The following is an 11,847-nucleotide window of genomic DNA, read 5'->3' as shown; positions in this document are numbered from 1 at the left end:
AGCTACTTTGCAGGAACAAAGATCACAATGAGCATTAACAGTTACTGACATCATCCTTTTGACTTTTAAAATACATATGTGTAATTACTTAATATCTAACTCTCACTAGATGTAAGCTCCAGTGGGAGCTACAGTTTTTACCCATTGTTTCTCTAGTGCCTAAAATGTTACCTAGTATAATATGTATATGACTTTAAGTATTTTATTGTGTTTTCACTTTTAAAATTTACATTATTTCAGATATATTCTCATGTAAAATAACAATACGTTATTCTCTAGTTAACACACCTTAGTCTGCCAAGGCTTTCAAGAAAACTATTTTGATTTTATTTTTTTAAATATTCATTTATTTATTTTGAGAGAGAGAGACAGACATACAGAGAGAGAGAGAAAAGAGGAGGGGCAGAGGGAGAGAGAGAATTCCAAGCAGAAGTTTCCATGCCCACCATGGAGCCCAACTCAGGGCTTGATCCCATTACCCTGGGAACATGACCTGAGCCGAAATCAAGAGTTGGACGCTTAACTGACTGAGCCACCCAGGCGCCCCAAGAAAAGCATTTTAAAATTAGGACAGTATCTCATTCTTTGAGCCATTGGGATGAATTCATTTACTTTACACTCCTCTGAAGATCTTCCACATCTTCAAGATTCTTTTATTTTATGACAAAACCATAGTTCTAGAAGCTTGTTTCTCACACCTGAAAAGACTGGATCAGGGACATGATCGTGTAGAACATAAAAGGTAAGCCAGGTGGATCAAAACACAGGAAGTCTGAAGGTTGAAAAAAGGGCTGAGTGCTCATGGGTGGTGGTAGTTAGTATCGGGGTGTGAGAGAGATTAGTTCAAAGCAAGAGGATTCAAAGAAGAAATGAGTCCATTTACAGTGGGGGAGAATAATCAGAAGAGGTCAATGACACCAACCATGAAATTTCCCTGGGAAATAGACATAGGTTTAAGGACTATAAGTGCTGTGGTATTGTAGAGAATGTATAATACTTCTGGGGTGCCTGGCTGGCTCAGTCCACAGAGCATGCAACTCTTGATCTTGGGGTGGAGAGTTCCAGCCCCTCATTGGATGGAGAGATTACTTTAAAAAAAAGAGAGAACACAGTCCTAAAGACTGATTAATTTAAAATCTGCATAATCCAAGACAAATGTTCTCATAGAAATAAATGGAAAGCAGGGTGTATGTTCTCAGAGCTCATAAATCTATAAATATTATGGCAAGTATTGAATATGTTTTATAGATCATTATTCTTTGCTAAAGGTTCTAGAGTTTGACTTCTAAATTCACAGCATGAATAACTATTGAAGCAGCTATTTAAAGTGCTTTGGCAGTGTTTTAGTACATCTAACTTGTATTCCAAATTTATTATTATTATTATTATTATTATTATTTTGAGAGAGAGAGAGAACAGGGGTGGGGCAAAGGGAGAGAGAGAGAATCTTAAGCAGGCTTCATGCCCATCTGGGAGCCCAATCTCACAACAATGAGATCATGGGCTGAGTTGAAATCTAGAGTCCGAAGCTTAACTAACTGAGCCACACCTAGGTGCCCCTGTATTCCACAATTATTAATTTGAGGTATATTTCCCCAGCACTGGAACCACCATTTAATCAATGCTTGGAGGTAAAAAAAATTTTTTTTCATTTATAATAACCCCAGCAACACAATAATAAGCAAAATCACCACCAGAAGTGCTTCTCACCTTTGAACAACGGGATGCACCTCATTAAATATAGATTATTTCACATTTTGCTTGTAAGACAATATTTTTATACCATACTATTTCTAAATTTGCAGCCACATGGCACTATATGTGTCTTCTGGAGTAAGGAGAGAGGACAATAAAGAGATGAAATTGATCCCACTAGAAATGACCCCTCCAGCTTCGGAACTCTAAGACAATTGTCTGCAAATAATTTGTAATATCGACGTTGTTCTGAACCGACATTCTGAATTTTTATGACTGTGTGTTTTGTGTAAAATCATCTCCAGAACCACTCTGGTGACCATCCCTTTCTCCTACATCATTAGTGTTTTTCGCTCTACTGCATCATTCATATGAGTACAGTCAGTAGTGTAGTGGTAAATGTTTAACACCCAGCTTTGGGCTGCGGGGAGTGGGGGATTGCCCTAACTTGTAGTGGTTGGCTACGTCCCTGGAGTAAGTTCTTCCATTCCTGGCCATTTTCAAGGTACCCACATGGAAGAGACGCGCAAAATTGCCTCTTGCAAGCCAGTGTGAGCCAGCTCCAATACTCCCAAAAGTGTTCTTCAACCTCAGCTAACAATCCATTAGTGAGTCTTGCAAACATTTTAGTGGGTAATAAGCAGCACTTTTTAATGAAGAATTAGGACGTGTTTCATAACAAGGGTATTGTTTTGCAAAGTTTGTTTTCATAATTTTAAATATGTATGTAACAGGTCACAATGGAAATGTACTTTTTGTGGCTTGCTTGTTCAAAGTCTACAAAGCATCATTGTAGTATCTTCTCTTTTTAAAAACAAAAACAAAACTAAATCAAAATCTTTTTACCCCACTTCTTCCTTAGCTATCACGGTTTCTCTGTTCTTCACAGCAAAACTTAAAATATTGATAGTCGTGGTTTCTGCTACTTCTTCCCCTCACATTTCTCAACCTACTTCAGAGTCAGTCACTAATGACTTTCATGTTGCAAAATCCACTGGAAATTTCTATGTTCCTTGACCTCTTGGCAGCATGTGGCACAAGTGGCTGTTCTTCCTTAAAACACTTCCCTTCTTTGGCTTCTAGAACACCACTCCCAGCAAGGCTGCATGGCTGCTTCTTCTCAGTCTCTTTCATTGTCTTTTCTTATCTCCCCAGGGCTCAGTCCTAGATCAAATTCTCCATCTATCTATGCTCCTAGTTGACCTCATCAAATCCCATGACATCATCGTCTCCTTTGATATGCGTCTGCCATGCTTGTGGCCTCTCTGTTCCTGAACACACTGAATGCATTTCTCAGCCTTAGGGACCTTGTGTGAGCTGTTCCCTCTGCCTAGAATGCTCTTCCCCAAGATCTTCTATGGCTTCCTTTTTCACTCACCAGCAGTTCAGACATCACCTCTTCAGAAAGGCTTTCCCCGGCACCCAACTGAAGTAGCCACCCAAGTGCTCCCAATGACATCATCCTTTTAAAGTCTTCTCTGAAAATCATCACTATCTGTGTCCCCCATGGGAATGTCAGCCCCATTGAAACAAGAATAGTGAGTGAAAACCCTCTGTCTTCCTGGAGCTCATCATTTGGTGGCTGAAGTCATATAAAATTAAAAGGTAAATTATATAGCACATTGGCATATGGTTAAGTGCTAGAGAAAAATAAAGGAAAGAAAAGCGATAGGAACTGTGTGTGTGTGTTGGTGTTTGCAATTTTAAATACGGTGGTCAGGAGAGGCTTTGCTGAAAATTGATATTAAGTAGATTTTAGGGAGGAAAAGGAAATGTCAGATGCAAAGGTTTTGGGAGGGGTAACAAGCATACCATAAAAATGCCAAAAGGCCAGAGTGCTTGAGACGGTGGGCAGATCATGCAACCACGGGGATATCCACTCAAAGAAGGAACAACAGCCAGTGGCAAGTTGTAGCGGAGGAGTCACATTGTTTGAATTCTGTTTTGTCATGCTCCCTCTGGTCACTGAGTTGACATGAGATTGCAGGGCAACAAGAGCAAAAACTGGGAGACCAATCATGAGGCTTCTGCAATAATCCAAGGAAGAGATATGAGACTTCCATTTATTTATGTTTCTTCTTTGCACCTAGAAGTGTCCCATGAGGCAAACACTACAAACACCTTTTAGTATATGTGTATCCCTTATCACTGTGCCTTGTCATGGTGGGCACTCAGCATATATTTGTAAGATTTTAAGTGATGTAAAAACATACTGAGCTCATTAAACCAAACAGGGACTAATGAGTGGTTATTTCTAAGAATAGGTTCTCTGGTTTTGTGGATGTTTGAATCCAGAGTTTCTTCAACACTGGATTTCTGGCTCTTTTATTTAGTCACATTAGCGCTTAACAAAGCAATAGAGCACTGATGTGTATTTATTTCAATTTATTTTACAAAGGAGAGGTACTAAACCCAAGCAAAATTGTGTAGACATTTAACTGCTCCTCATCTCTTATTTCAACTCAGTATTTAGTGTCTACTTCATGCAAAGCATTACACTGAGCATTGGAGGAACTTCTAGGACAGGTTTCTCTTTTCAATTTAAAATCCATTTGGATAGATAAAACACAACCCGCAGAAGCAGAAGTACAACTCCAAGGTGGAGTATATCAAGGGCTAAATGCAACTATTTAAATCAAACTGGGAAAATGAATAGGTGAAAGAGCAAAAAGTAGTTAAGTAAATATGAACGTGAGTTCACAGGTATGGGACTTGTAATAAATGTCCTCAATTTAAATACAAAATAACAAGTAAAAAACAAAGCCACCAGGAAGAAAGCCCAGAGCTGTGAACCAAAACACGTCTTTCAAAACAAATGTGGATACAAATCCAGCAGACAAGTAGGAACATGAGAACTCTGTAGTCCCTAACAGAAAACAAACTGAAAGCAGCCAGCTGTTCAAGGTACGTAACTTCATTTGCATTTGTTTTTACAGCAAACTAGCGATCAGTGTGGGTCCTGGGGTGAGAAATCGGTCCTTTACTGAACATCTCCTCTGCTCGTAACTGTGCCCCATACACAGTCCAGCCCTACTGACCCATCCCCCCACCATTTCACTCACACCCCAGGGTGTGCACTGGCAAAAAGGGGCGAGTCCAAGTCGGGTTCTCTTTCATAGCACCATCTAGACTCTGACCCACGGCAGAGGCCCGGGCACCTGAGCGGGCAGAAAGCCCGGGGCCGAGAGAGCGTCAGCTTTCACCTTTCCAACCCATTTCCGTCCACACCACCGGGCTGGGGCAGCTGGGTGCGCTCAAGAATTTGTAAAACACACTCTGCCGCCCTCCCCCCCCCCCCCCCCCCCCGTTCGTCCCGCAGCAAGCCGGTCGCGTTCCGATCCCCGGAGGCTGTGCAGGACATCCGACTGGGGGTGGCCAGCAGCCGGCCCGGCCACACGCCAGCAGAGCCCCGAGCACGCCCGGCACACAGAGGCGGGGCCGAGGGCGACGCCCCCGGAGCGCGCGAACCGGGAAATGCAGGCGGACTGACTCCTCTCGCTTTCCGTAGCCGCCCACGTATCCCGGGATCCCGGAGGACGCGCCGCGACGGAGAAACAGCCGGGTGCGTGGAGCGCCGGCCACGCCAGTCCGGGGGTGAGTCGGACAGCGGCGGGTCTCCGTCGGGGGGGCGCTGCTGGCTCCTGAGGGGGGCGCGCCGGCCGAGGTGGGGATGCGGACGTCGCAGTCTCGGCGTCGGAGTTTTGCCTCTCGGAGGCACCCCGTCCCACCGGTCCTCTCCGCGGCAGCGTGGGGCGGGGTGGCGGGAAGCTCCCGGGAGGGAGCCGGTATCGGGAGCGTAGGGGGCGGCGGCCCTCCCTGCCGCCCCGCCGCCGCAGACCCTGCCTTCGCAGCTGCTGGCCCCCATGCAGATTGCCCGGGGCTCTTCTGCCCCTTTTGAGGGACAAGTTCTGTGCGTTTAGTGACAGACCTCCTTTGCTCTCCCGGACTCTCTGAACACGTTGGTGCAAGATGCCGAGTCATTTGATTGCAGTGTTAAAGTTCGGAAACGGAGGTCACTTGAATTGCTTTGTCCGTAAAACATAATGATGGCTTTCGTGAAGCGAATAGACTGAGGGGTCCGTCCCCGTGGATCCTTCGGGAATGACTGGTTTCATGCAAGCCTGTGACTTGAATTGGGTCACTCTCTGGTCGCGATGTAAATTATGAATGTGACTGTGGCATCTTTTTTTTTTTTTTTTTTTTTACAAATAGTTTATTGTCAAATTAGTTTCTACTTTTTTTTTTTTTTTTTTTACAAATAGTTTATTGTCAAATTAGTTTCTACCGTGGCATCTTTGTATCCTTTTCCTCTGCTCGTATTCTCGCTTCCTGAATTTTACGGAGCCGAAGGAAGTTTTGAGGTTTTGACTAACGTCTTAAAATTAAGGACAGGTTGGGGTCATTTAGGTGGCAAACCAAAGAAGGATGCAGTTTTTTTTCTCTTAATAGAAACTCATAGTTGTGGTTACTGCGTATTGTTCTTCGGTGTAATAACAATTGGCGGAAGTGAAGTGTGACAAGTTTTAGTTTCGTTTCTCTTTTAGTTGTGCTTGGAAGTCTGTAAGTCTTTCCTGGAGTTATTAAATGGGTACTTCTGGCAGTGGGGTGCTTTTATCCTTCAAGCTGTGGCTGTTGCACAGTTTTAAGCCACAGGGAAAACTGTATCATTGTTAGGCAAGGGATTGGACTTTTTTCTTTTTGACTTGTTTAATTTGTAGGAGGAAGAGGAATGCTTTCTATTATATAAAATTTATAAAGCACTTACTAGTCCATTGTTTTATTAATTCATTTAGCAATGAATTTATTAATTCATTAAGTCATTAATTCATTTAACCCTCAGGACAAACCTCAGGTGAATGCTATTATTCTCATTTTACCAATGGGAAAAGTTAAATATGTGTCTTTGGTAGTTGTACAGGACGATTTGCAATTATTTTATTTTTAGTAATAAATTCCACGTTAGAGAAATTCTAGGAATGTATTGGTTTACGTTTATTATTTGGTTTTATTTCTGATTGAGCAACTTCAGGATTTTGGTGGTAAAAATAAAGGACAGTTAGTGCTGATTTTACTTATCACAATTAACCTCTTTCCTTGTCTTTACGATATGATAAACTTGTTTCTCCTTTTTTTTTTAATTGAAGAGTGGTTGACAAAGAATATTGTGTTAATTTCAAGTGTAACATAGTGATTCAATATTTATATGAGGTTAATCTTCTTTGGAAAAATGTTCAGGTGTTCTGCTCATTTTTTAATCTGATTGATACTGAGTTGTAGGAGTTTTTAATGTATTTTGGATGTAACCCTTTATGGGATGTATTATTTGCAAATATCTTCTCCCATTCAATAAGTTTCCTTTTTGTTTTGTTAATGGAACCTTCACTATGCAAAAGCTTTTTATTTTGATGTAGACCCATTTGTTAATAACAAAAAAATTTTTTTGTTGTCCTTGCCTGAGGAGACATATCCAAAAAAAAGTACTGCTAAGACTGATGTCAAAGAGCATACTACCTATATTTTCTTTTAAGAGCTTTGTGGTTTCAAGTCTTATATTTAAGTTTTTAATCCGTTTTAAGTTTATTTTTGGGTATGGCATAAGAAAGTACCAACTTCTTACTTTTGGGTGTAGCTGTCCAGTTTCCTCAATATCATTTATTGAAGAGACCATCTTTTCCTCATTCTTGCCTCCTTTGTCTTAAATTAATTGACCATGTAAGCGTGGGTTTATTTCTGGGTTCTCTGTTCTGTTCTATAGAGCTTTGTGTCTGGTTTTTTGTTTGTTGATTTGTTTTTTGGTTTTGTTTTTTTGTTTTTTTACCCTCTATGTTTCTGTTTTTGATTACTGTACTTCGTAGTACACTTTGAAATCTGCGAGCATGATACCTCCAGCTTTGTTGTTCTTAGTCAAGATTGCTTTGGCTATTTGCTTTTGTTTTTGCTTGTGGTTCCATACAGATTTTACGATTATTTGTTCTAGTTACATGAAAAATGCCATTGGTATTTCGAAAGGGATTGCATTGAATCTGTGGATTGTTTTGGGTAAGGTAGTGTGGGCATTTTAACAACATTAATTTTTCCAGTCTGTGAACATGATCTATCTTTTCATTTATTTGTGTTGTCTTCAGTTTGTTTTGTCAGTGTCTTACAGTTTTGAGAGTACGGGTCTTTCACCTCGGTGATTAACTTTATTCCTCGGTACTTTATTCTCTTGATGCAATTGTAGATGGGATTGTTAATTTCTGTTTCAGAGAGTTCATTATTAGTGTATAGAAATGGAGATTTCTGTACATTGATTTTCTATCCTGCAACTTTATTGAATTCATTTATTCTGATAGTTTGGTGGAGCCTTCAGGGTTTTTTATATGTAGTAGGTCATCTGGAAATAGTGATGGTTTTACTTCTTCCTGTCCAATCTGGATGCTTTTTATTTCTTTTTCTTGCCTAATTGCTGTGACTAGCGCTTCCAAAACTGTGAGGAATAAAAGTGGCATATGTGGGCAGACTTGTTCCTGATATGAGAGGAAAAACTTTGAGCTTTTCGCTGTTAAGTATGAAGTTAGCTGCACACTTGTCATAGATGGCCTCTATTATGTTTAGGTGTGTTGCCTCTATACTCACTTTATTGAGAGTTTTTATCATAAGTGGATATTGAATGTAAGCAAATGCTTTTTCTGTATCTATTGAGATGTTCATATGATTTTCATTTTTCTTTTCATTAAAATGGTGTATGATTTTGATTTGTGGATATTGAAACAACCTTGAATCCCTGAAATAAATTCCACTTGATTATGTGTATGATCCTTTTAATGTATTACTGAATTCGATTTGTTAATATTTTGTTGAGGATTTCTGTATCTGTGTTCATCAGGGATATTGGCCTATAATCTTCTTTTGTAATGTCTTTCTATGATTTTGGTATCAGGGTAATGTTGGCTTTGTGGAATAAGTTTGGAAGTGTTCCTTCCTCTTCAGTTTTCTGGAAGAGTTTGATAAGAATAGGTATTAACAATTCTTGAAATGTTGGGGTGCCTGGGTGGCTCAGTCGGTTAAGTGTCTGACTCTTGATTTCAGCTCAGGTTATGATCTCATGGTTCATAGGGTCAAGCCTTGCGTCAGGCTCTGTGCTGATAGAGCCTGCTTGGAATTCTCTCTCTCCTTCTCTCTCTGCCCCTTCCCTGCACATGCTCTTTCTCTCTCTCTCTCAAGATAAATACCCCCAATTCTTGAAATATTTGGTAGAATTTGCCTGTGAAGCTTTCTAGTCCTTCGTTTATTAGGATTTTTTTGGTTACTGATTCAATTTCATTACTAGAAATTAGTTCCTTCAGGTTTTCAGTTTCTTCTGGATTCAGTCTTGAAAGATTGTACGTTTCTAAGAATTTATCCATTTCTTCTAGGTTGTCCAATTTTTGGCATATAATCATTCATAGTAGCCTCTTAGGATCCGTTGTATTTCCGTGATATCAGTTATAACTTCTTTTTCATTTCACATTTTATTTTTGGGGTCCTGTCTTCTAACTTTCTCCCTCCTTCCCTAACCTCCTCTTCCCTCCCCATCCCACCAGGGGAGAGGGGCAGAGAGAGGGAGAGAGAGAGAGAGAATGAGAGAATGTGAGAGTGAGAATGAGAATGAATCCCAAGCAGGCTCTATGCTCAGTGTGGAGCCCAACGTGGGGCTCAATCCCACAACCCTGGGATCATGATCCAAGCCTAAATCAAGAGTCAGACACTCAACTGACTGACCCACCCAGATGCCCCTGTCTTTTTCCTGATGAGTCTGGTTAAAGGTTTATCAGTATTGTTTATCATTTTACTATTTTTTGTCTCTCTTCATATAGTTCTGTTCAGATCTTTATTTAATTTCCTTCCTTTTACTAATTTTGTACTTTGTACTTTTTTTTCCCTGTTTCCTTGAGGTTTAAGATTAGATTGTTTATTTTTTCTTTTTCTTTTTTTTCTTTTTTCTTGAGGTAGGCTGTGAGCTTCCCTCTTAGAACTGCTTTTGCTGCATCCCATAGCTTTTAGAATATTGTGTTCATTTGTCTAAAGGTATTTTTTAATTTCTCCTTTGACTTTTTTTCATTGGCCCATTGGTTGTTTAGTAGCATGTTCTTTAGTGCCCACGTTTGTGGGGTTTTTTTTTTGTTTTCTTCTTGTAATTGATTTCTAGATTTCTAATTACATTGTGGTTGGAAAAGTTGCCTGATATAATTTCAGTCTTCTTAAATTTATTGAGACTTATTTTGTGGCCTCACATGTGGTCTTTCCTAGAGAATTTCCCTGTGTATTTGAGAAGAATTTGTAATCTGCTGTTTTGGATGAGGTGTTCTATGTGTATCTATTCTGTCCACCTGGTCTAATGTATCTTTTAAGGCCAGTGTTTACTTACTAATTTTCTGCCTGGATGATCTATCCAGTGATGTAAGTGGGGTGTTAAAGTTCCCTACTATTACTGTATTGCTGTTAATTTGTCCTTTTGTGTTTGTTAGTATTTGCTTTATATGTTTAAGTGCTTCTATGTTGGGTGAATAAACATTTATAATGTTACATCTTATTGTTGGTTTTATTTATCATTATGTAATGCTTTTCTTTGTCTCCTGTTTCAGTCTTTGTTTTAAAATCTATTTTGTCTGAGGGGCTCCTGGGTGGCTCAGTCGGTTAAGCATCCGACTTCGGCTCAGTTCATGATCTCACGGTTCGTGAGTTTGAGCCCCGTGTCAGGCTCGGTGCTGACAACTAGCTCAGAGCCTGGATCCTGTTTCAGATTCTGTATCTTCCTCTCTCTCTGACCCTCCCTTGCTCATGTTGTGTGTCTCTCTCTCAGAAATAAATAAAACATTAAAAAAATTTATATCTATTTTGTCTGATTCAAGTATTACTATACCAGCTTTCTTTTCTTTCCTACTTGTGTAGAATGTATTTTTTCATCCTTTCACTTTGAGTTGCTGTGTCTTTAGATCTGAAGTGAGTCTCCTGTAGGCAGCATATAGATGGGTCTTGTTTAAGTTTACAATTTTATTTTAATTCCAGTGTAGTTAACATACAGTGTTATATTAATTTCAGGTACACAGTATAGTGCTTCAGCAATTCTGTATATTACTCAGTGCTCATCAAGATAACCGTACTCTTCAAGATAACTGTACTCTTAATCTCCTTCACCCATTTCCCCCATACCCTACCCACCTCTCCTCTAGTAACCATCTACTCTGTATAGTTAAGAATCTGTTTTTTTTGGTTTGCCTCTTATTTTTCATTTGTTTGTTTTGTTTCTTAAATTCCACATGTGATTGAAATCATATAGTACTTGTTTTTCTCTGGCTGACTTATTTCACTTAGCATTATACTCTCTAGAGCCATCCATGCTGTTGCAAATGGCAGGATTTCATTCTTTTTTATGGCTGAATATTCCATTGTATATATATGCCACATCTTCTTTATTCATCTACCAGTGGACACTTGGGCCGCTTCCATAATTTGGCTAAATAAACATACGGGTGGATACATCCTTTCAAATTAGTGTTTTTGTATTATCTGGGTTAAATGATAGTTCAAATACTGGATCATAGCTATTTTTAATTTTTTGAAAAAAATTCCATACTGTCTTACACAGTATCTGCACCACTCTGCATTCCCATCAACAGTTCATGAGGTTCTTTTTTCCCCACATCCTCTTCAACACTTGTTGTTTCTTGTGTTTTTGATTTGGCCATTTTGACATGTGTGAGGTGATATCCCGTGGTTTTGATTTGCATTTCCCTGATGATGAGTGATGTTGAGTATCTGTTCATGTGTCTGTTGGCCATCTGGTTGTCTTATTTGGAGGAAGGTCTGTTCATATCTTCTGCCCATTTTTAAATTGGATTATCTGCTGGTTTTTGGTGTTGAGTTGTGTAAATTCTTTGTATATTTTTGGATACTAACCCTTTACCAGATATGCCATTTGTAAATATCTTCTCCCATTCAATAGGTTGTCTTTTAGTTATGTTGCTTATTTCCTTTGCTGTGCAGTACCTTTTTGTTTTGATGTAGTCCCAATATTTTATTTTTGCTTTTGTTTCCTTTGCCTCCGGAAACATTTATACAAAGATGTTGTTGTGGCCTTTGTTAGAGAAATTACTGTGTCTGTCCTCTTCAAGGATTTTGATGGTCTCA

At 39.6% G+C, this 11,847-nt stretch overlaps 1 protein-coding gene across 5 annotated transcripts in view; it reads left to right on the top strand.

Annotated features, from left to right (window-relative positions):
• Window positions 1-699: 699 nt before the first annotated feature.
• Window positions 700-11,847, top strand: part of LGALS8 (galectin 8) — a 33,669-nt gene continuing 22,521 nt past the window's right edge. For 4 of the 5 annotated variants that reach the window (XM_039247154.1, XM_039247152.1, XM_039247153.1 and 1 more), the window contains exons 1-2: window positions 700-742; window positions 5,204-5,289. The gene's annotated coding sequence lies outside the window, so the exon portion shown is untranslated. The remainder of the gene's footprint in view (window positions 743-5,203; window positions 5,290-11,847) is intronic. The other variant, XM_039247151.1, reaches the window with a different exon arrangement.

This window comes from Hyaena hyaena, unplaced genomic scaffold (assembly GCF_003009895.1).
Source record: "Hyaena hyaena isolate Hyena2069 unplaced genomic scaffold, ASM300989v1 scaffold_288, whole genome shotgun sequence".
Taxonomy (NCBI): domain Eukaryota; kingdom Metazoa; phylum Chordata; class Mammalia; order Carnivora; family Hyaenidae; genus Hyaena; species Hyaena hyaena.
Note: the sequence above shows the minus strand (reverse complement) of the source record. Positions and strands in the feature narration are given on the sequence as shown.